Here is a 24,961-nt window from a genome sequence, read left to right on the forward strand (position 1 = left end):
CTCTGCCAGCGCGGGTTGCCCCCCACCCTCCCGCGCTTGGCTAGGGGCCGCAGCCCCCCTGGGCTCCTAGTGCCCAGGGGGGCTCCGATCCTCGCACGATAGGTGCCACGTGCGCGCAAAGCTATCTTCCTGGAGCAGCAGCAGGCGACGACCGACACGGAGGCCAGAAGCAGGCGGTGGTGGCGAGAATCGGGCGCATGGCGTCCTCCAGGTCCTCCAGGTGTGAGGGGCGGTGGCCCCGCTAGGGCGCCACGGGGGTCTCTGGAACAGAGGGAAAAGTCGTTTATTGAACACAAAACTTATTGGAAGACTGTTTCAAAACTCGAAAATGTCCTGTCCGCTCTCTGGTCTGCATTCTAGAATGTAGTAGAGAGCACTGGGTTAGGGTTTGGAGCACTTAGTTTGTATCCACTGGACCTGGGCCCATTCTTCCCAGAGCCTTGCTGCCCCTTGGGCGTCTACTTGGGTACCATTCATTTATTCATTCATTCATTTAATAACTTTGCCCCATGCCCACCTTATGCCCCGATGAGTTGGTGAAGCAAGTTGGTCAGGTCGACCTTGCCCGGGTCGTGAATGGGACACAGCCCTACACGCCACTAAAGCCAGATCTACAGAGTAACCACAACCTCTCTTCCAACTGTAACTTTTCTTTGACTTCTGAAAAGAGTTCACAAAACTTGTTTGGGGTGGGGGCAAAATTTTAAAAGAAAGTCTATCTACAAGTGCAAACACAACAAATAGTCCCCAGGTTTACAGGGGGTTTGCTGGATGCTTCCAGAGGCCTTGGGCAAACTGTTGGGTATAGTTTTAAATTAGCTTTTACAATAGAAAGAAACTGCTAACCAAGCCACATGACAACTGAGGTCCTCCTTTCCCCCAGTTTGTCCAATTCAAAATAAGAAAAGGTGTGACAGATAAAGATGTTGCATATTATTTTGCTTGATCCCTTCAAGTACACCTCTGCCCCCAGATTTTTTTTTTAATCAGAATTTTTATGGATCTTAAAGGACAACAAGCAATTCACAGTCACCAAAGAATTCTTGGAATTAAGAAAAGGAAGACAAACTTAGCCCTCAGACCCTCTCACTTGCAGGCTGCCCTCCCTCATGGGTTCTGCCGGTCACTGACTTTGTCTTAAACTGCTGAAAAGTTGCTGGTCCCACTGCCAGACATATACCAGGTCTTTGTCACGCTCTGATTATCACCCTCTCTCCATGCAAAAATATATCATCTTTTGAGAAAAGCTCAAAGGAACTACTGTTCCAGGTTAATGCTTTTTCACCTAAACAGAAACAGTTTAAAATATTTAACCAATACCCTGGATGTACTCATACAAAAATGTGACAGGAACCTTCCTATCAATGATTTCAAGGCTATTTGGAAAGATCATGACCCGCTCACATTCATCAACTCCATTAGCACCTACTTAAAGACAAGGCCTAAGTTTTACATCTTCGTATATTACATAAAAACTTCTTGGTTGACTTTGATTCATTGACTGTCATTTTTTAAATTGATTAAGACTTGAGAGAGGAACTGGCCAGAAATTTTTGTTATGCTCCATTTGCTCAAAAGCATCTTCCTTCCTGCTTCTAATGTGGCAAAAAACAAATACATTATATTTAAAAGGCACAAGGTAAATAGTAACCAATACAACCTTGATACTTAATGCCAGTAAGCTACACAGTTATACAATGAATATAATGAAGAGTCTCCTTATGTGGAAGTCCCTGAGTTGGGCTACTGCCTTCCCTTCTTAGATAAATATCACATCTGAACTTTAAAAAGAGTGAAACTATCCCATGGCATACAGCAACACATGTTCTAGGCAAGGCACAATTGGGACTATTGTCCTAGAAATGTGTAACGCAAGGTCAGGTGTTATTTCTTCTAACTCCTAACCTAGCAAGCTCTCCTTGAAAATAAAAAAAAAAAAAATTAAGTGTAGGTTTCACTTATATATTATTATGACTAACTATGGATAGACAAATAAAGCATTTACTTTGTAAATAAATGGCAGCAGGTGGAATCGTGGGTTTACAGGTAAGCAGAAGACACCAAGAGTTCTGAAACACAAGCTGGTCTGTGGTCTGTTGGGTTTTCTGTTTTCACTTGACACAAAGCAAAAGAGGAGATTTTACTTAACTGGTGTGGTCAGCTGGCACTATCTCTAGTTTTTGGTCTAGTATTTGACCTAGCCAAACTCTAAAAGTTTTATTTTATTTTTTTTAAAATTTTTCCTTGGAGGTTAATATGTGTGACTATGTCTTAAGAATTAGTAACTTATTTGGGGTCATGGCCATTTTAAGTGCCTAGTTTATGTGGTGAGAGTAGAGAGATCCATTAACATAATTCTTGTGCTGTCCAGTCTAGAGAGTTTTCCGGTGAAAGGGCCCCTCATTTGGCTCAGGGCGAGAATGGAATGTATGGAAACTTGAGGCTCCAGAGAAGGCTAGAAGGCCAGAATGTCCTCTGTATAAAATGTTCTGGGAGGACACAGGTCCCTTCCTGGCTCAGGTGACTTGTTTCATGCCAAAACCACCAAGTTGAGATAATAACACATCCCTAACCTAAAACACTAGATCACTTAATGATACAACTTAAACAGATGGTGTCATTCCTAACAGAAAAATGGCCCAACAATATTTCTTTCCAACATTCTGTATTTTACAGTAATGGAGTTTGAATTCTATAATCCTATGAGCTTCATATTTTTTACTGTGTTCCTTGGCTCCTGTGCATCCTCCTAAGTAAGAATGCCTAGTCTGCTTTTAGAAGCAACAGAATTGCTACAACATAGAATCTTGAAAATATCATGCTTAATAATGTAATTCAGTTTTGAGACAAGAGAGTTCTCCTTGGTCTTTCCTTTGTTGGGGTCATTGTAAACTATTTTCCAAGAGTGTGTGTGTGTGTGTGTGTGTGTGTGTGCGCGCGCACGCATGCACGCGCGCACATATACCTAGGAAACAATAAATAGGTTTCCACTGAAACAGAAACTTTAGTTATAAGCTTTTAATAATAGTATTTAGTGCTTCCACGGTGCTTTCTGTCTTCAAAGTACATTCTGCACTTTAATTAACTAGAATGACTGAAACTGCTACTACAAATAAATGTTACTTGAAGCCCATGCCACATAGGAGATGAACACAGGTATTGTAAGAAGCATCTTTCTAGTCTCAATTAATCCCTGCAAGAAGCTTCTATTACCTATGACCATAAGAGTTCCTTAAAAAATCAATATAGTGATCATCTAGGGTATTATTTTTTTCTTGTCATAGTCACTAGTTCATAAATTCAACCACAAAGTAAACTTAAACTTGTATTCAAAACTAAACATGATGTTAAACTTCATTTCAGAAGTCTTGAAATCAACTACATGGTCATATGAAATTTTTCTTAATATCCAACAATTAAAACTAATGTAGGGGTGCAGTGGTCAATGTGCTTAAAACCATAGCACACAATATGAGGGTAATTGGGTCTTTCTGAAGTCTTCATTGATTGCTCTGTTGATCCAACAATACCTTACTAAATAAATAACAACAGGAAAATCACCTGGTTCAACCAGACAGGTGAAGCTGAGGTTCCAACAAAATTTCCTTGGAGAAGAGAAACTTTAAATTGCACTTAATGGAAAAATGTGTAATTTATAGTTTAGCTCCAGCTATTTCCCTTTTTATGTTGTGGGGGACAGCATCCCTAAAAGAAAGGCTGGATCCTCCCTGCCAGGTAGCTATCCACAAGCAGCAGCCTGCTATTGCACTGTTTCCACTAAATTTCTATTTGGCCAAACTTCAGTGTTTGCTGGGGAGCCCAGAAGCTATGCCCTCACTCCCTTGCTTGAGAGAGTTTGGTAGCATGAATTGCACTCTGCCTGACTTGTGAGGAGTCCGGTCAACAATAGCAGAGCCCACATGGCACTGTGACTTTCTGAGGTCTCTGAGAAAGTTACAAGGAAGAAAGAATCATGCAGCCAAAGCAACAAGCATTTGCAACCAGGCTGGGGATCATATGAAAAGGGGATGTTTTTTGCACTGCAGACTTCAGTTCTATCCATAGTCATGTCTGGGGTCTCTGTATACTGCCCAGTACTGGGAAAACTGCCTCAGCCCACTTTCTTGAACATTCTTCTCAGTTGCTTTAGTCCCTACTACCTTCTCAGGTTACAACTTCTTTTGTGCTAATTACACCAAAAAAATTGAAAGAATGTCGTTGACTTTACAAAGAACACAAAGCAGACTTGCTTTATAAACTAAATATAGCCAATTTCTTTCAGAAGGCAGAGGACTCGGCCTTCAAACACTTTGTACAATGTGGACTAATTGCAGATGGCCAATTCATTTATTAGGATCCAGGCAACAGAAGGGCCAGTTACTGGGAGGACATGTTTAAAATGTGTGCTGCTCTGGAGGGATATTTACATGAAAAGAGAAGGTCTGAATGATGATGAACTTTTTTTTTTCCAGCACTTAATCTTAAATTAAGACGTGTCTAGGATGACAAGTTAATTTAAACTACCATGGAAAGAGAAAAGAAATGGGCGCCACTGACCATGGAAAGCAGTACCTATACTATTCAGGTAAAAATATAAATGAAATGAAAAGAAGATCTGACTTCTCATTCTGGAGGCCTGCAGCTACAGAAGATGTTTTTCTAGCCTGTTCTCCTTATGTGAGAAATTGCCTTTTAAGAGAATTGATCAAGAACTGCAAAAAGTAATTAATAACAATAATAAAAAGGAAGAATTGGGAAGGGCACATTATCCCTATTAGCCAATCGAATTATAGATCCCCTCCCCAACTCCCCAGGAATCCCCTAATGGCTAATAGGTGAACAGTAGCAGCTTGGAATGATTTATTTTTTCTAAAGAACATTAAATACTGAATTGCTCATGCTGAAAAAATGCTACAGCTGTCATCCATGGGGCCGAATTTTGGACACTGGCTAGAGTGACAGGTGTACTCATTGTATGCCCAGCTTGGCTGAAATTGTGATGCCTAACTCAAATTTTTTCCCAATTAACTGGTGGTGACTCTAGAGCCAACCAGGAAAGAGCCTTTGCCATAAGCACAGATGAACATGTGTGCTGAGGCTTCACAAAAATGTCAGTGTTGGGGGAAAATGGAGCTGAGGCTGCCTGATCAAAGAACAAGAAAATGGAGGTGAACCTGCAAGGAAAAGAGGAAAAAGAAATCTAATGTGACCAAATCCTCCTAGGTTCTAGGGTAAACAGGTCTTTCCTACAGTTGGACTCTTGGAGGATTTTGGTGATAGAAGCAAGCCCAGAATTCTAGGAAATGTGTCACCAAAATTGGTATTATTAGAAGAAGGGACACAAAGCCAGAAATGCAGAGTCTAAACTGAAACATACTAATTATACCTATTTTTATCTCAGGGTTGTAATGACATAATACCAAGAAATAAAGACTCTGGAAAACTGACCTTTCACCTATGGAAGATATGAACACCTTGAGGGTAGGGGTACAAGGCGAAGCTTTCACCAGCTCCCTGTGGGACCTGAGGTGAGGAATCAGCAGTCACACACAAAGGTGGCTGACTTTCCTGAGAATGTGGCAATGGGAGGAGGGAGGGTGGGGCCGAACACCACACCTTGGGGTAATGGAGCGATGTCTGCATACTGGCACCAGGTGACTCTGAAATGTCAAAGATGAGCCAGAGCACAGGGCCCTGGTCAGGAAAAGGAAGCAAGAAGGTGCATCTGGGTTGTGTCAAGTCAGGAGAGACCTAGAGGGAGCTCTTTGTGTTCACTGCGGGCAACAAAGGCCCTAGACCCCTATCTTGAGTCAAGATGGTGCCAGATGGCTGAACCATACCAACGAAGTTGATATACAACTTTGGGACCAAGAGACATCTGCTCTTCAAGTTAAATGGATATTCCATTTACTTATACCTGTTAAGGGCAGCCCGAAGTCTAAAAGCCCCCAAATCAGTGTTACTTAACCCAGGCCACTGAGAAGCACCTCAGAACAGGATGACCTTAAGTTGTTTCAGCCTGAAAAGTGAATTTCTTCTATTAATTTTAACCAGTGATTATTTTAAATATACCATCACAATAATGCCATGAGTTAGTTGAAAAGACTATTAAAATTGTTGACTGGTGTGATCCTCGAATAGACTCAACTATTTTAATTAGAGTGGAAAATACTTTTATATTTCATTAACTTTGCACATTCTTAAGTGTGTTCAATAAATGTGTATTTCTTAACTTGGCAAAGTTACACATCTACTAGATTTATTGGGTGGAGAGCAAAGAACGCATATAGAGGGGAACTCTGTCTAAAAAACAAAGGAAGAAAGGGAACTAAGATAATGGTTAAAGAATAGAAGCCTACCACAAAATATTTAGTTTCTTTAAAATGGATGCCAAATAAAGAAGAGATTTTGAGAGAAAAAATATAGATGCATAATTTCTAAAAACTGGAAAGCAAAACAACAAATTTGCGAATGAAAAAAAAAAAAAAAAGAAGAAGCCTGAAAACCACAGAGAAACAAATATACACACACACACCCCTGTGGTTCACAGTAATTGAACCTTGCTAACCTTCCTCCCAATACCTGATGATTCTGTAAAATCAGCCAGCTGTCACTCTTTTCCTTTCAGAAACGTGTCATTGATTTGTCTAGCAAAGATACATTATTAGAATTCTAAGTTCTGCTTCATGGGACTAGTATTAAATCTAAGTCATCAATTCTTGACCCTTTTTTTCCCCTGGAATTCTCGGTGCATGCTAAACTGCTAAAAACATGTTTTCAGGGTATTGTGATTGCTAACATAAAAATAAAGGATCAAGACTGGCTTTGGAGGTCTGTACCCCAGAGGGAAGTGAAGTGAGATCGATCAGGAACAGTGTGCGGGAACTATGAATGCTCTCCTTTGGACTGAGCTGTCTGCAAACAGAAACGAGTGCCATAAAGCCCTTACCCCTCTTTTACCTCCCTCTTCTACCTCCCTTCTTCCCACCTGCCTGGCTTTTTACTGCATTGAGTGATCTCAGGCGGGGGCGGGGGGGGGCAATTTTAAGAGTCCAAATTGTCTATGAAGATGAGGAAAAAGAGAAAAAATTAATTATCTAGTCTCAACATTGGTGACTCTGAGATAAGGATGGGCAGGGGTGATTAGCTTTCTCAAGGAAAGAAATCATGGACATTTTCCTTTTTCTATAAAAGAAGACTTCTCATCTTTATTTTTCACTAGCTAGATTGAGCTGGTTGTAACCTAAGACAAAATGAAGGTGGGTGGCTTCAGCTTCCTTTAAATTCTAAGATGGCTGCAGGCACTACACAAATTTTGATTCGGATAATGATGTTGCTGAGGGTCTAGCCATAAAGATTCTTCTCCCCATTGTTTTTTTCTCCACGGCTGCGGTAGAGACCTGCCTGCTCCTTCATCCCCACCATCCCCATAGCCCCTCTGCAGCGACTTCAGATGGCTACTGCAGAGGGGGCATCTGCTCCCTTCCTCGCACTCACTGGCTTGGAGATCTGCTTCTGTGATTCCCTCAAAGAAGTTTACCTCAGCATTTGGGCTATGCTAGGGTGGCTTGGGGGCAGTGGACTGAATGAGCTGGTGGACTCAAACATTCAGGCAAACTGGTTGATTTGTAGACAAAACATCCAGATGCTTTTTCATAATTGAACTTTCAACCAAACTGACTAAATGCTTTGGTGTCAAGACGACAAAAGCTCAAGTCAGAAAAGCACCAGAATAGGAAATGTGTAGCCGAAGAGCCCTAAGAAGAGCACGACAAGCTACAGATTTCTAGCAATGAAAATATGAGTTTTTAGGTTGTGCTTAAATGACTCAAAATTTACAAGAGCGAAGCGACAAATGAAAGAATGGGTCTTTGGGGTTATATTATCCTTATTTATTCGGCTTTGCTGCTGCCAGGAAGCAGCTGAGAGCCCTTCTTTTCTGTGCACTATAGAATGTAAATGGTTTAAATTAAGAAGCCATCTAATCTCAACCAATATTAATTCTGACATGAAAAATGAGACCAGTTCTTCACACATGATTACAGTCCCTACTACCTCACATTAGCAGGTCACCTTACTGTTTCTCAAAAAACAAAATGCCTACTTATTTTTAACATGGCACACATCCTAAATACTTCTCTTATTCGGATACTGCAAATACAAAATCTGTTAACATGGACTTCCTCTGACCCCAGGCTGAATACACCTCTATAACTGATTTTGTGTGGATTTCCCCCTCTTTCTCTAAACTACAATCCTTCTACAATGAAGCATCCAAGCCATAACCAGGATGCAGCCTTGCAGCCTTCTCTCTCTGGACTGAAAAGCCAGCCTCAATATTGCTTTCCATGTAGAAAAAGGAAAAAAGATGGGTTCTAACATGTTTTAAAAGTGTTTTCCCCTAAACTGGTCCATTAAAATCAGCTAGATCACTGTTTCTCCACCTCTGTGACAGGCAGAATCTCTGTGCACGGGGACAGGGACACATGTGTGATGGGACTTGGCTCGGGCAGAGAGGCTGCAGTTGTTCTGGGGAAAGAGCTGTTTGCCTGCAGTGCTGCCTCACCGGCTCCAGGACCACTCCTCCCCGTAAGACTCTGCAGATGTTGTATTCTGCTTGTTAATCCTCTGATTAAGTGTAGAAATAAAGTGGCTTTACTTGTAAATGTCCATAATGCACCTACCACAAAGCCCTAAGTCCCTGCTGTTTCATTATCAGCTGCCTGTTAATAATAATCAAAATTACAAGTGTCTTAGCAGCCTGGCAATTGAGTGAGGGGGAAAAAGGAACCCCAGAAAAATCACAAAATCACAACTGTTTGGGGAGGTTGCTGCACAGTGTGCCTCTAGGGGTGGGGGGTGGCAAATCCCGACAGTTAGGGTTGAATTCAAGGCCGGGGGCTATCCGAAGCCGACAGCGCTTCTAACATAGACACTGCGTGTACCTCGCCACCACACAAAGGCAGCCGAGCCGAGCGGGCTCCAGCCGCCTCTCCTGCTCTATGCAGTCCTCGGCAGAGGCTCTCAGCACAGCCTGCAGTCTCTGCTGCATGCAGGAAGGAGCCCTAAAACCGGGAAGGGAGGCAACAGAAAGCCCCAAATGATGCACCTTCTATGTCTATTTCTTCCTTTCTGTTCTCTTCCTCCCTAGGATCCCACAGCTGCCTGATACTCTTTCCTTACTTTCTCATTCCAGAAGCCAATCCTCCTTCCAGCTCTGAGAGAGTCTAGGATTCACTTTTATTTCTCAGACATACAAAAAGACCCATTGGAGCAAGCAAGCCACTGGTGCCTATGCCTGAGACTAGACTAAGATTATAGGTCAGAGATGGAAGGGGATGCAGGGGCCTTCCCTCATTCTTGCCTGGGTTGAGTGTGACCTCTTCACATCTTCTCCAGCTCTTTCCGCAGCACTAAAACACTGCCTCTGTATGTCCCAATGTCAGTCCCCAGGCCTGCTGGCTTAACTCTACCTCTAGCTCCAAGGCCCTTGAATGTCCACAAGAACCATTCATCTGACTTAGCACCTGACATTAAAGAACATGATTTCAACAATGGGGTGTGTGAAAGCCCTCTAGCCGGGGTTGCTGAGGTCTGGCCTGTGGGTGGGAAGCACATCTTCCTGCCTCCTGACGGGAAAGGGAGTAACCAGCACCAGCAAGTTGCTCCTCTTTGCCCTTCAGGCCCTTTCTGTCAGAGCAAGGTGGCCCGAAGACCTGGCTGGTGCTGTTCGGAGGGTAGGGAAGGTTTGGATTCCCTCCAAGCATACCCATCACTCCTCAGTGACAGGTGCTTTGTACTCTGCACCCCACATCCCCTTCAGAGGCCCCCTCCTCTCCCCTACCACAAGCCTCTCTGTAAAAACCAAACCATCTTGTTCTTTCATCATAATTAAAAAGCTGTCAGGGAAATGGCACAGCTGCTTTGGCTGCTGTTGAAATGACCCTCTCTCCATCCCTCTTCCCATCACTCACTGGCTAAAGTGGTCCTTTTTTCTGCTTGAAATCAGGCCCTTTGGTGATGGGAATTGCAGCTGGAAGCAGAGCATTCTAAACAGAATCCTAAGCTTGGGAGGATAGGGAGAAATCCGTGTTTTGCGCCGAGGCCATTTTCACCGGGGAACCGGGAACCAGAACCGTGGTGGTGCTGCTGCCGCGGGGCTTCAGCTCCACGCAGGGTCTCCTAATTATAAGTCACTGTCAGGGCACACGATTTAGCAAAACTTAGAGGCTGACTCTCCCTGCTGACTTAGCTAAGGGATAGGAAGAAGGTATTTTGAAGGAAGTGAAGAGGTCTGATCTGGAAGATAAAATCCAAGTGCCTCTCATGCTTCGAGAGAGCTGTGACTGCTTGTCTGGTGTCGCCGGCAGCCTGCCTGCTTGTGTGTGAAATAAAGCCATAACTTATATGCATAGCTGCTCACCCTGCTCCTAGATGAGTGTTACCAAGCTGTACAAGGGGCATGTTTGCTGTGCACAGTGGATGCTGCAGTATTTAGGGGTCTGTCTGGAGTTTCATCTCATTTCATGACGCTGTTATTCTAATCCCATTAGCCAACACCGAACATCCTGAAAGGCGTGTTTCAGGTGGGTAACATTAAAAAAGGCAAAACAAAAGAATCTACCTCCCTGAGCAATATTGAACTCTGCTGTTAGAACTCATGGGACATATGCAAATACATATTACTAGAGGGATTCATAATATTCATCCTAGCCTTCAACTGCTTTTATTTTAAGGAAACCTATGTCTGGAGCTTTCAACATTAGTTTAATTTCCTTTTCCTAAAGACCATGCATCTTGGAAAGGCCCCTTTTAAGCTACACTGGGGAGCTAGATTGGTAGGCTGCTGGGTTCCTAAAAGGGCATGCCAACATCTGGAAAGGTAACGGCAAACCAGGCCTCCCTCCACTGGCTCACTGGCTGTTCCGACAGCTCCCAACAACTCAGGACTGAGGTGTGAAGTCAATCCCAAGGCTGCTGGGCACCAGTGTCTCCCAGGTGACAACCACAGGACTGTGGGGGGCTGATCGTTCAGCAGCTGTGTGCTGGTCTGATCCCCTGTTTCCTTCTCCCTACACCCCCGGATCTTTCTTTTTATTTATTTCTTAAAGAAAGCAGAGTGACCATACAGTCCTCGTGCCTCTTTTATTTCCTGACTGTTCTGTGTGTCACAGCCCTGGATGTTGAGAAGCCTGGGGCCTGTCGTTACCAGCCTGAGCCGGATGAGTAAGGCCGCACTGAAGGGCAGCAACTGGGACCCAACTGCCATTCTCGTGGGGGTATTCACTTGCAGAAAAGGACTGCTGCTTTGTGGGGATGCAGGGGTCCCTGTGTCCTGGGTCACAAGGAGGAAAGCCCACTTACTGAACTGGGTGTGCTGGGCAGACATAGCCCTGGGCAGAGGAAAGGGGAGTGTGGAGGGCAGGTGACTGCCCCCAAAGCACTCTCCCCATTCCACCCAATGTTCTCATTTTGAATTCTCCTCCTAAAGACCCCCGTTATTAAAAATGTGACTTGCTCAGCTTTTTACCTCACAGAGCTCTTTATTAAAATGCAAATGTCCCTTAAGAGTAACCCTCTAAGCCTTTGCCAGCTAATGGGATTAACTGAACAGAACACAGCCCCTGCCGGGAGGTAAGGAGGCCTGGGGCCAAACCTCCCCTTCTCAAATTGGCCAAGGACTCATCCCTAAGCACCCTGAACACAAGATTCAGGCATTTCTCTTTCAGTTCCCTTTGGGGGTGGTGTTTTTCAAGGAGAAGCCAATTTTTAATAATGTTACCAATCTGAATTTCACTCCTTGTTGAACAAAACTCATCTAGGAGTACCTTCAGTTCAGCCATTCACACAAAACAACTTTCCCTGATTTGTTTATAATATTAAAAAACCTATCTGTATATACGCATGCATATTTTAAAAATATATAAAGCTCATTTATCATGTGCTGAACAATGCAGAGGTGTATAGATAAGATGTCACTCCAAGGATAACAGATGAATATCTGTGGATGGGAAACTGGAAATAAAATTCTGGAGACTAAAATTATGCTGTTCTTTCCACAGACTAGGAATTAATGAGTATCTGAATACAGAATATGTCTGTTTCAGAAAACAGGAAGAGAGGGCCAGAGCTCAGCATCTAAGAGGGACTGCAGGAGCTAACATAGAGGAGTGAGGCTAAGCTGGAGGGCTGGAGCTAAGATGAGAACATTCTGGTACTCCAGGACCTCTGACTGCAAACCTTAGACATTCCCCATCCCACCAGCAGAGCCCTAATCCTTGACATGGGCAGAAGATCCTATGGTTAAGTGGAAGAATTTGGACCCACCTTCTAAGGGAATTTCAATTTAGACTTGGAAGATTCTAGAAGACATAGTTTGGCTCCAGATAGAGAAGAAATGAAAGAGGGAAGTTGAAAGCAGCTCTCAGTACCATCCCTAAGCTAGGCTCTGGAACCCCTTCTGGAAGCAAGGCCAGCACCAGAACCTCTCTGACAAGGTTATCAACAAAGGCCAAGGCTTACCCTGTAGCTAGATCGCATTCGTCACTGCTGTTCACTGCTATTCCTTTTCAGACTTTCAGCCTCAGACTGGCATGGAAATTTGAATGGCTGTGCCTGTCAAATGTCTAGACAAGGTTGGTTGTTTTGACCCAAGTAGATCCTTCTGGGTTTTGTGCATTTTAATTTTCAGTACTCACAATAATTTTGTGTAAACTCTGATTTGGTTTGCTCAACTAGGTTGGAGAGATCTCTTGAAAGCTGATGAAAGATGTCCTTTGACCATCATTCCATCCTCTTAATTGTTGTTATCTACTCTCAGTATGATCCCTTTGTAGAAACTGACCACCCTCCTTAACTTCCTAGCTTTGGTTTTGACTGTGGACCAAGAAGGGGGCGGCAATGTCTTACACTTTTGTCTTCCCCATTGGGAGGGGCACATGTTGTGAACTCAACTTGTGTATATTGAATGAATGAATGAATGAATAAAAATGCCCAAATTAAGGCAAACTCACCGGACCGGCAAGGACTCATCCTCCTGAGAGGCGTAGCAGATTCTTGAGCAGCTACTGCGTGCTGAGAGGTGCTACTAGAGAGGCAAAGAGGAAACAAGGCTATTTTGACTTATAAGTTAACCCAAAATTAGGAATAACTTATCAGTGAGGGAAAATGGGTGCATGTGTGCCACAGACTAGCCAATATTCCATGCTCTTTGCCAAGTTGGACGTTACCCTCTCGTGTGAGAAACCTCAGACCTGCCAATGGTCAAAAACTTGAAAAAGTAACTGTAACAACTGTTTTCATTTTGGAACTATGATGGATGTACTCTTTTCCTAAGTCGGGCATGTCATTTTATTCTAAATTTCTATTAAACACTTCCCAACACTCTTTCTTTCCTCCTTCCTAAAGAACCACCCATGACCCCCGACTCCCCAGTAATTCCAGATGTCACACAAGGCCCATTGTGTGACCATATTTGTGGTGAGGTCTCTTTCTTGGCTATTAGAACAGCAATTGTTTCTTCCTCCCTGCATTGGCCCCTAATCGGCTATTCTACTAAGTCTCAAAGCAATACAAATTCTGCTCAAATCAATTATCAACACATTTCTAACTCCTGGCACTGGGAAAGAGAGGGAGCTTTTCCTGGTCTGGGAGGCTCACCCATGAGAAGGAGCTGAGCGGGTCAGCCTGGGAAACCCCTTTGGCCTCGGTGGCTGTGCTTCAAACAAAAACCCCCAACTTCAGAGAATGGGATCCTATTGCAACCACTCAGGACAGGATTTTTATTGTTTGTTTGTTTGTTTCACTTGAGCTTATGAATAAAGCACAGGTCACAAAGAAGCAGCTGAGGCAATATCCTCCTCACCCATGCTGCTCCAGATTTGCATCTGGCTGAGCTGCCTCTTCTGCCTCATCCCCTCTTCCCTTCACCTTCCCTCATTATCTACCCTCTCTAATGAACATACTTGTTTTTCAAGGTGAAAGAGTAGAAATAAAAGAAAGAAAAGCAAGAAGAAAGAGAAAACAACAAGAATTTAGCGTAAAATTCAAAGGATGCCCTGTACTTCAGAGATGTCCACTTAGTATACAGTTTGCCTTTAACCTAAGGCTTTGGCTTTGTTTTGTTCTGGGTGATTATTTAATAAAAAGATTCATGAAGATTAGATTTATTTTTTAAAGGACAAAAAGGTCCATTGTGTGTCAGATTTCTTAAAACAAAACAAAACCACTAAGTGGGATAAGGATGTGAAAACACTTGGAAAAATCAGATTGTGGGACAAGGGAAGGGTATTCCTGATTTCAAAATAAGACAAAAATGGAACAATCACTTTATGATCAGGAGAGAGGGCAATGGCTAGAGCTGAGAGGACTCAGGTGGCCCCATCCTGTTCTCCTCCATGGCTCCTAGAACCCACATGGCCTTGTGGGGTGGTGGGACAGGAAGGGCTGATGCCCCACCACCTGTTGAGCTTGCCTCCCCTCCTCCTCCTCTTCCCCAGAGCCCCTGGGCTGCTCCCATTTGGCAATTCTCCAGCTCCGCCTGGAGCAGCTTTAGTTATTTGCAATCTGATCCTCTCTAGCAGACTGTAAGTTTCTAGAGGGCAGGAAACTCATCTGGTACTTAAAGCTGAACTTGGCAAAAGTGACTTTTCACATCTTTCTTTCTCTTTCTTCCTTCTTTCCCACTCCTTCAAAACTTTCTTTTTTCACCTCTGGGCTTATTTATCTTTTTCCTTCCTTTTGTACCTTCTCTTTTCTTTCTTTCCTTCTACAATTAAGAACAAATGGAGTTGGTTTTAACTTTTCCCACCTCAGTAAAAGGACTGAATCAATCAAAGACTGTAAGCAACAAGGGCGGACCCGGGTGACTCCTCAGGAAACTGGCCTATAATGTGTGTCTGGGGCAGGCATTGGGGTGGGGGTGTTAAATACAAAATTTTTTACATACCATGGTTAATAAATACCCTTCTTAAAAACATCCATACGTGTGGGTAAAGAACATGAGATAAGGAGAAATAGTCATAGCAGGATAAGGGCAGGGTAGGGGGATTTCCTGTAATATTTATAATGTCATTTTAACAATAAATACAATTTCTAGAAGAAAAAGGGCCAGGCCCAAGTGTGGGTTCCAAGATCTAGAGGAAGCGAAAATGGGCAGTCTGGCCCCATGAGGGAGAGTTCTAAGTGGGTGTGGTCCCCTACAAGAGAAGATTTGGGCATTTGGAGGGGGGACTGGCAAAGAAACCCAACAAATAACGGAGCAAAGTTCCCTTCCCCCCAAAAGTCCAGGATAGCAGGAATGGTGTTAAAACCAAGACCCCAGGGACCCAAATGGAGCTAACTCCAACCCCAAACACCCCAAAAATATGGGTCTCTTTTTCTGCCAAAGTTTTTTCTTACATTTGGTCTAGAGAATTCTAAGTGGTCCCCACTTCCTGTGAACACAACCAGCTATTCTAGCTCTCTGCTGACCTCTGGTGGGGAGCAGCTCCATTGGGCCAGGGAAGGTGCTAGAAAGAGCTGCCTACCTGTGTCCCACCATCTACCATGGCACCTACAGGGGGGTGGCTAACCTGCCTGAATCAGCATTCAGGGCCAAAAAGCAGGAGCCCCCCCAGGAAGGGAGGGAAAGAGGGTAAAAGGGAAAGGTAATAATACCTGTTCTTGGAACCAAGGGATTTAGGCCCAGACCCATCAGCCCCAGCTTCCCTTTTGTTGGAAACAAGAAGCCAAAGGGGCCTGCCCCAAGTTCAGTGAGGGACCTGAGATGGAGAAGGGGTCTCATTTTTGGACAGGGAAAATTAAACATCAACGAGAATATCCTGGCATGGTGGAGGCAGGGGGCTGAAGTACTAAGGAATAGGAGGTACTGAGGAAAGGACAGAAATTCAAATTTAGCCTTGAAATCTCAGAGGCCCTGAAAAAAATTTCTGTAAACAGGCATTTCATAAGCACCCAAATTCTACTCCCTCCTCCGCCTCATCTTCCCACAGGGTCTCAAATGCTCCCTCCCTAGAGAGGCTCTTTGAGTTCCTCTGATAGAAGCAGGACCTCTTCTCCTTTGTCTTTTTTAGCCCTGGATTGTGGCGGGAAAGGAAGTTCCTTGCACCTCTGCTCCCAGTGAAAAGGACCAGGAATTGTTAATTATTTACCAAAGGACAAAAGGTGGTCCCACTTTGATTCTTATACAAATCTGTCACTTTGGAACAGATACTCAAAGGTGTGTGGGGGGGTGTGGTGTGTGGGGGTGGGGTGGGGTGTGTGTGTGTGTGTGTGTGTGTGTGTACTGACAAAACTCTTCTACTTAAAACTTTTCACACACACACAAAGAAAAGTTTTAATGTAAGAAAGATAACCCCCCTCTTCTTTTCCAATAGAGGAAAACTGGGAGGGACCCAGGAGACCAAGAAATTTGCCCAAGGTCTCAAAGTGGTTCCCAGCAGAATCAGGGCAAGGAACTGTGAATTTGGAGGTCACCCCCTACTGTGTTTTCCTGCAGCTAACTAAGGTCTACAAAGTCACTAATTAAAATACCAGAATCTGTCCTCAGATAAATTGCTCCATTGAAACCTTTAAAGAATACCCCAGGCCAGAGGATCAGGGGCTGCCTGCATCCTGGGAAGGAGGATCAGGGAGGGAGGGGGATGTGCAGCTGAGCTTTGGGCGCTGGCGCAGGGCAAGAAGAGTTTTGAAGAGCTAGGCTCTCAACAGTGAAAGCCGAGCGCCATCTGCCAGCCATTTCTGAGAGTCTGGCTTTATTTTATTGTTTCTAGTTCCCACCCCTGTATAGTTGGTTTTCTCATTTCTTTCCATTAAAAAAGAAAGAAAGAAAAGAAAAGAAAATATATTTCTTACCAGAAAGCCCCTTCCCTAATAAGAATCCTATTGATAAAAAAAAAATTCAGGAAAGGGGAGGTGGAGGGAGAGAGAGAGAAAGAGAGAAGAGATATGAATGATCACAAACCAAGAAAGAAAAAGTAGGGAATTCCTCAGGAGGCTGATTTCTGTCTCCCCATTTCTGAAGTTTGCAAACTACTGAGGAAGATGAGGAAACCCCTTTTCCACACAAGGGAGCTTGCAGGACCTCCTCCCAGCAGATTTGACTTCCTGTTGGAGCTGCCTTAAAATCTCAAGTCAGATCTTGACATGGGGGATCAAAGTTGGGGGTGCCACCTGTCTGTCTGAGTCTTAGACCAAGATGGATGCAAGAGTTTAAGATCTACTCTCCACCTGAGAAAGAGTTTCTATTCTGAGTCCCCTTCCCTAGCTCTACCTCAACATCACAGAACTTTATGTACACTTGCGTATTTAAAAAGTTGAATGCAGAAGCACACGCTGGCTTCCCCTTGGACCATCAAATGTAGGCCCCTTCTTTGACCATGGCAGAACCCCAGGAATACTCAGCAGAATCATCATAAATACTGTCAATACTTTAAGGAATCAAAATTTTGCCTTCTCTAGATGTCACCTGGCAAATGCATGGAATCATAGAACTAAGTGCTAGAATCACCAAGGTCATAGGGATGTGACTCCCACCCCCAGTTTCTAAGCCAGTGCTCTCTTTCCACTATCCTAGAGCCCCCAAAAGTTGGGCATCCTCTGTTCACCTCTTTCCTCATTGATTTGACTCTTTTCCCCACTGGGGCAACATGGTGTAATCACAGTAAGCTCAAAACTCAAACTACCCTAGGACAGACAATTTCCTAAGTGCTACACAGGTACTAGACCCTATGAGGGACTTTGCCAGAGCCTCAGCCTTGGAAATGGGAGCCCTCCAAAAGTGTCCATCTGAAATCCTGCCTGCCTGGCCATTTGTTTTGCAAAAAAAATTAGTTACTATACTTTCCTTTTTAACAATCAAAAAAAAAAAAAAAATCACATCAATTCTTAATTAGAAATAGCTACAAGTTTTCTGGCAATACACTTCAAAAAAATTTTCCCCTAACGTCTGGGGCATTTGTTTTTGGGTTCTGCCTAGAGTCTTCTAAGCATTTCCTTGGAAAGAGATTGTACTTGGTCCGAGGCAAAATGTCAAAATCAACAATCTGAAAGCTTGCCTTGAATAACTTCTAGTACTCTGTAGTAAGGAGGTATCATAGTTAAGGGGCTCTTTGCTCAGCTGAACCTAGGGCATAGCAAGCTAGTCTGAAGACAAGATTTTATTTCAAATAATCCTTTTAATTTCCCAAGTCCAATATGTAATTTGCCAAACTAACAATCATTTCTGCCCCTAATCCTAATCCTAAAAGCTAGGGCTGGGTTTGTGGCTCAGTGGTAGAGTGCCAGGAGCCTGGGTTCAATCCCCAGCACCACAAAAGAAACAAACAAACATCAACAACAACTCCCCCCCTAAACAAAGTGTTTAAATCCATGTGCCTCTGTGGAGTGGAGAGTGGTTACTATCTTTTATTTTTACTTTTCTGGTCTTTGCAATGAAGTTAGAGGTACAAATTCCAAACTTTCTAAGGGAAAAAAACAAACAAAAAATAAAAATAAAAAAAACCTGTTTTAAAAAGATTAGGGCTGGAGGTATAGCTCAGAAACGGTGCAGGTTTAGCATTTGTTAAGCCCTGGGTTCCATTCCCAACACCATATAAAATAAAATCAAATCCTGATGCATGTGTAATAGCTGAATACTCTGTTGAATAAAGACCACATGGGGGCAAAAATAAAATATTTTGGCCTTCAAATAGAATAAATAAGTAATTAGTTTCCTTCCATAATGGTTATTTGGGAGAGTCAGATTAGTTATAAGTGGGTGAAAGTGTGGGGAGACCACTGTTTAAAATCACCATTTAATCCTATTCTCTGATTATGCTAAGAGATATTGGGCATAGAACCTTAGAATGGGAGAAATGGGCACTACGTTTTCTTTCTGAAAAAATTTATTTTAACTTCTTCAGTATAGTCATTCAGAGGCATCCTTCCACTGTCCCAACTACCAGTTAAAGGTGACAAGTCACCTTCATATGGTAGGCTGGCTTCCTGTGGCCTAGGAATAAGGAGATCCAGCAAATAGGGTTCACATCACAGCCTGACTCCACTCACCCACTGATTAGCTGAGGGGAGTCTTAGACCAATTTATAGCTTACTTCTTTGAAGTAATTCTCTGGCTAACCTTCTCTGAGATTTCTGGAATTTGCTTCTACCCAAGAATGTAGTCGCCAAAGTTAAGTATGAACATTGTCAACTGGTTAGAACTAACTGGAGGGACAACCTTCCCTCTGAAGACTTTTGTAAGATGTGGAACTTATGACACCCATGACCTCTAACTTCCCCTGAACTGGGTGTGGATAATGTTGGTGCAGTGCTTCTCAACCAGGGGTGCTATTTGGCTATGAATGAAAACAGTTTGTGTTGTCACATGTGTGGTGGTTGTGGGCAGTAGGGTGGGGTGTGTCTGTGATTGATGTCTAGAGGGCAGAGATGCTGCTAAATGTCCTACAGTGCATTGGACAACCCTACCTCCGTGATAAAATGTTAATGGAGCTGCTTGGAGGACCCCTCTATTGAGAAGAATCCCCCAAAGTGCTCCTAAAATCCCAGCATATAGCTAACAGAGAGAAGTCACAGCCTAAAAGCTAAAACCTGAGTCTGATTAAAGATATGCAGCCTATTTAATTTGGGGTTCCATCCTGGGGTGGGAGGATGTGGTGAATGTGAATTAGGATCCTTCCCCATCTTTGCTGATTCCTCTTGTCCCCTCTCCTTTGTACTATAGCTGTGTCACCTTTCCTTTGTCTTATACTGTCTCACCATCTAGTGGCCACCTGAAATACCAACTAATCTTCTCCATCTCTAGCCCCTTCTAAAGCCAGTCATTAAAGCATTCATATTTTGGTGGCAGTGGGCAGAAGAACCTTTGAATGACGTATATAATAAGTTATAATAAGTTAATTAAATGTCCTACAAGCCTAGTAATGCTCTTCAGCAAATATACAGGAATTAGATGGACACTTCCTAAGATATCAAAAGCCCACTATGGGGGTAGAAATCAAGGGGCCAGTTATAAATAAGGTATGCCTTTTTTTAGGTGGAGCCCATAGGGCTTCTGTTTAAATTCTCTGACACTTGTGGATTGCAATAGATAGCTGCAGATTACAAACAGTATATTTTTGAAAGGATGTTTTCAAGTCCCAGCAACTTGAGTAGGTACTTACACACTTCTCAAGTAAGACCATCTATCCTTGATAGATTTTTGTTGTTGTTGTTGTTTGTTTGTTTGTTTTGTTTTGCATCAACTAAATCAACCAGTTACTTTTACAGCTCTAGAAACTGAGGCTCGGATATGGGGGTCCCAGAAGTCCAGGGACTTTGGATGGATACTAGCTAGGATGCAGGACACTTGTGCCTATTTCCTTTGACAAAGGTGTATCAAGCAGCCCTTCTTGGTTCCCAGACTATATCTCAATGCCTGGCCTTAATGTCTGTGTATCATCATAAGCATTATCGTTTTCTGTTTGCTTTTTCAAAAATCCCTCAGCTTCAAACTTACCTGGATACAGGTTCCCTGTAAAAAAAACTTCATAGTAATTTACATATTAGCAATCAGTTTGATACAAGACAAATTTCTCCTATAGGAAAGAGGAGAGAGGTGTTGTGATCTTTTGATTGAGTGGAGACGCAAGAACCAGAGTGAATCTCTTGCTGGCTACATTCTGATTTCTTTGTAAGAAGTGGCACTCCCTTGGCAGTGACACTGAGCTTGTGAAAGCTTCATAGTGACACTTCTGAGAAAGTAGGTACATGAGGTTTTTCTTCCCCATTATCAACTCATTAGAGGAAATTTAAAGTACTTACTCTGTCCCACACACATAATGTGTGACAGTGTCGGAAACATTGACTGACTCATCATAAATTTGAAATCGAATAGCAATTTATAGTACCTTTATACCTCTCTCGTCACCCCAAATTGAATCATTAAAACACACTTAGTAAGATCCGATGTTCAAGGTCTGTGGGCAGAACTCCACAAATCGGAATACTTGTGAATTCTCTTGAGGTTTAACAATTACTCTGCAAGGCATCTGGGGTTTTTACCTCTCAGTAAGTACAGCAGAGGCACCCTCCCCTGTCACAGGCTGCTTGCCTAACAATCTTTCATTGTTACAACTCCCAGTTGTCACATGTGTAAGACTGCTTAAGTCATTCTAACTGAAAGGTGTGTCTTCTACTTGTTAGGGACCAAAGACCCCATGCCTCAACAGTGTGTGTGTGATGATTGACAATATAAAAGAAATGCATTTTCTGTGTGGTTCCCTACCTCTTTCTTGGAGGTCTTGTCCTCTTCAATTCCCACTGTCTGGCCTTCGTCACCATCTAGCTGCTGGGAAGGAAACTAAAGACACTTTTTTTTTTTTTTAAAACATGTGTAAAAATCATAGAACAATTCAAGCTCAAGTCCTTGGGATAAGTCACAGTATTGAATTGATTTACAGACAGAAGCTAATAATGAGCAAGAGAAAGGGGAAGGGGTAAGCAGGGTAATGGGTGAAACCTTCTCAGGACTAGTAAAATAGCTATCCCTTGGTCTCTATGCCACATCTCCCACTTGAAAGTGACTTCACTTTCAATCATAAATTTGATAAGGTGCCATTTGTCCACTGCTTGAGTTGAGCTTCATTTACAAAATGTTACAAAGAGTGTACTCTGAAATGTAGAGACAGAAAGGGAGACAGAGGTTCCTGCTACTTCTAGATCTTGGAAGTGAACAGTCTCCTGTGAGATAGGGAGTAAAGCTGAACCACACCCTCACCTCTGCAGGGAGGAAAAAAAAATCAAGGAAGAAAATAAATTTTCTAAAAATAAACTTAATATTTAGGGGCCAGTTACTGAGCTGAATATCCTTCAAAAGCCTTCTAGAGATTTCTCCAAAGTCATTTCACGTCTGGTATCTTGCTTTCTTTTTAGAGGAATTAAAAAAAAAAAAAAAAAAAAAAAAAAACTCCTCCCAGTTGTTTTGGAAACCCCCCTTGTTCAAGGGCCAGGTCTAGCCCTACCCCATGGCCAGTTGGCATCTGAGATTCCCACTGGTCTTTCTAAGTTGTGAAGAGGTTCCTTTGGACTTGAAGATTCCTCAGTAGCACTCCAAAAAGGGAGCCATTTTTCCTCTCACTCCCTAAAGAGAGCTTGATCTTATCAAAGATTCATCCAGTCCAATTCAATGAAATCTGTTATGGTGGGTGTGAGGACTCATGTTCCTATTGTGGGGGGCCACCAGGGGTAGAGAAGGTTAATTAGATTCACCACTGCTTTTAGTTCCCTTTGGTTGCTTTAATTAATGTTGAGACCCTGCTGCATCAATTGGTTCTGTCCTTTCTATTTCGAAAACTCCTCCTCCTGAGAAAGTTAATATTAAAATGGGCAAATAACATGTCAATTTTGCAATTCATTAAAACCTTAGCAGGGTAGGTTTGGGAAGAACCCCATCTTTGCTTTAGACAAACAACAAAAACCAAAACCCCAAGAAATTCAGAAATCAATTTTCATTTGCTTTTTATGTGTCTCCTAAAAGGTATTTTGTGCAGAGGCATTGGAAGAGCTGCCATTTTACTGGGGGTGGTGTGTGGTGTGTGTGTGTGTGTGTGTGTGTGTGTGTGTGTGTGTTTGTGAATTTCAGAGTGGAAATTGACTCTGAAAAATGGGGCATGCCTAGTACTGGGAATTTAAAATCTGGTACATTAGGTTATTTTCTCTAAAAAGAAATTTATTTTTGTTTAATATCAACCTTTCTGCATAAACAAAAGGTAATTTCTTTCTAAATGGGAATTATCCCTGAATTAAGAGCAAGGACTACTTTTAAAACAGAAAAAAAAAAAACTATGAAAAATATTATGCCATTATTTTAATAGTCTCATTAGGTCCAGAGAGTTCTAAACACCCTAATACTGCACAGGTAGGTATGTAGAGGAGCTATGCGTGAAAGCAACTGCATTTTATTTTAAAATAATAATTATTACTATTATTGGAAATAATATTTATTATTATTATTACTATTATTATTATAATTGGAAACTTGAGTAAAAAGAAAAATTTTAGACTCTGCTAAAGAAAACTACTGATGAATTAAAAAAAAAAAAAAGACATTAAAGAAAATCTGGAAATAAACTAAGACTGCAGTGCTGCCGTGCTGGCAGATGAGTTCAAGCAAATGTGGAAATTAAATATCACTATAGCAATGACAGGTATCTCAGAAATGAGTAGCTCACATTTCATGTACACTCAATGGACATTTATAACCAGGGATCTGGCAGGGCCTGGCTGTAATTCAGAAAGCAACAGACTACTAGACACCTGTCACTGACAAGGGATTTTAGGAGCACAGAACACATTTACAGCAATCATGCTTCACACTTAAATAATGCCATACAGCTTATTACCATGTTTTTGGTAAGCATTATGGTATCTGAAATAGAAACCTCAGGTCCTTTACTTACCTTTGAAGTCTCTGAGAAAAAGTCCCTGATATTTTTTCTTTCTTTATTTGACCATGAAATGGGGTCCTATTATGTTTTTATTGCCCAGAACTGTTTCAAAGGACTAATGTGCCTAGATAGAAGACTTTTAAAAATGTAAAATGCAATCTGAGAGTGTTATTATTATCATTATTAGTCACAACAATATTGAGAACAGTGAGATTTTCACTTTCAAGTCAGGAGGGGATGTACAGAAAGGAGACAGCACTAATTCTCTTTGCTTAAAACCAGTTTTTCATGGTGGAAAATGTGGGAAAATTTAAAAAATTAAGCTATCCACATGAAAAAAATTATTAATATTATTTATTTTAATTTATTTATTATTTATTTATTATTTTTATTTATGGGGATTTAGATTTTAAAAAGCAGGACCGAATTTCAGCCTCTGAGAAGCATGAATACTATTGAGGGAGAGAGAGAAGGGAAAATAATAAAGATCTCTTTAACTCTAAAATTTTGTAACCTGATAAGCCATGCCTTTCCCACTACATCAAACAGCTCAGTGGAGTCTTTCTAAATATGAGAAATAGCTGTATTAAAAAAAAAGAAAGAAAAAAAGAAAAAGTAAGAACGCTTCTACAAGGTGGGCTGCACATCACTGTTGCACCTGGCAACATAAATAAATTATCATACAATTAATTGTGATTCACTGCATAAAGTGTCCTAGCAGAATGGCCATTATTATATATAGCATTTGCCTGTATAATTTTAATAAATGCAGCAGAACTGAAGAAACTGATCTAGTAGCCCCCTTCAATTCTTAAAACAAGGAGTCACTTCTGAATGAGGTTAAACAAGAAAAACAACAACAAAAAAAGTGTAGCCCACCAAAATTATTTAAAAAGGCAACAAAACATGGAAATAATCTATTATCAGATAGAAATTTTAAGATTCTTTGTAATGTGGGTAAGGTATTTGGGCAATAAAAATAGGAAGCACATGCTCGTAAACAACACATTCTTAAAGCAATGGATGAATATGAATGGCACAAACTCGAAACCATGTCAAAAGATGACACCTGACCTGCATTTTCAGTGGTAGGAATGTGTGGATGTCTTGTTTCACGTGTTGGGACTAGAAATTTAGCAAAAAGTTCTTATCCTAAGTGTAACTAAGTCTTTATTCTTCCTCTTTGCTCTCTCCTCAGTCAATAACTCAGGCCCAGATGGGATACCTCTCTTGTCACTTCAGCAAGATGAAGCCAGCCTGCTGGGAAAGTAGCCTGGTTTGACAAGCTACACTGCTATAGTTTCAGGAAGCAGGTAACACAGGCCAGCTTTGGCCCAACGTATATCAGCTTGTTTTCTGTACAATGCTGTATCCCAACTTGCTTGACTACCAAGACCCAAGGAGCAAAAGTATCCTAACATTTTTCCTTCTTATGTTTAATTTTTTCCCCTGAAGACAAATTAAAGAGGGGTAAAGGGAAACTTCTAAAACTTTTAATTCCTGACCCCAGATATGAACAGTTTGCTGCAGGATTGATG

At 42.1% G+C, this 24,961-nt stretch overlaps 1 protein-coding gene and 1 long non-coding RNA gene across 7 annotated transcripts in view; one reads left to right on the top strand and one right to left on the bottom strand.

Annotated features, from left to right (window-relative positions):
- LOC143395840 (guanine nucleotide-binding protein G(s) subunit alpha) overlaps positions 1 to 24,961 on the bottom strand; it is a 48,932-nt gene that overhangs the window by 19,526 nt on the left and 4,445 nt on the right. The window lies entirely within an intron of this gene.
- On the top strand, positions 1 to 24,961 carry LOC143395841 (uncharacterized). 2 transcript variants are annotated; one of them, XR_013090823.1, is made up of 4 exons: positions 1 to 220; positions 4,473 to 4,585; positions 5,402 to 5,528; positions 24,622 to 24,961. It is a non-coding gene; the product is annotated as an uncharacterized LOC143395841 (long non-coding RNA). The 2 variants fall into 2 exon arrangements; XR_013090822.1 differs by lacking the exon at positions 24,622 to 24,961 and having other exon boundaries at positions 5,402 to 6,156.

The sequence above is a fragment of the Callospermophilus lateralis genome, chromosome 3 (assembly GCF_048772815.1).
Source record: "Callospermophilus lateralis isolate mCalLat2 chromosome 3, mCalLat2.hap1, whole genome shotgun sequence".
Lineage (NCBI taxonomy): Eukaryota > Metazoa > Chordata > Mammalia > Rodentia > Sciuridae > Callospermophilus > Callospermophilus lateralis.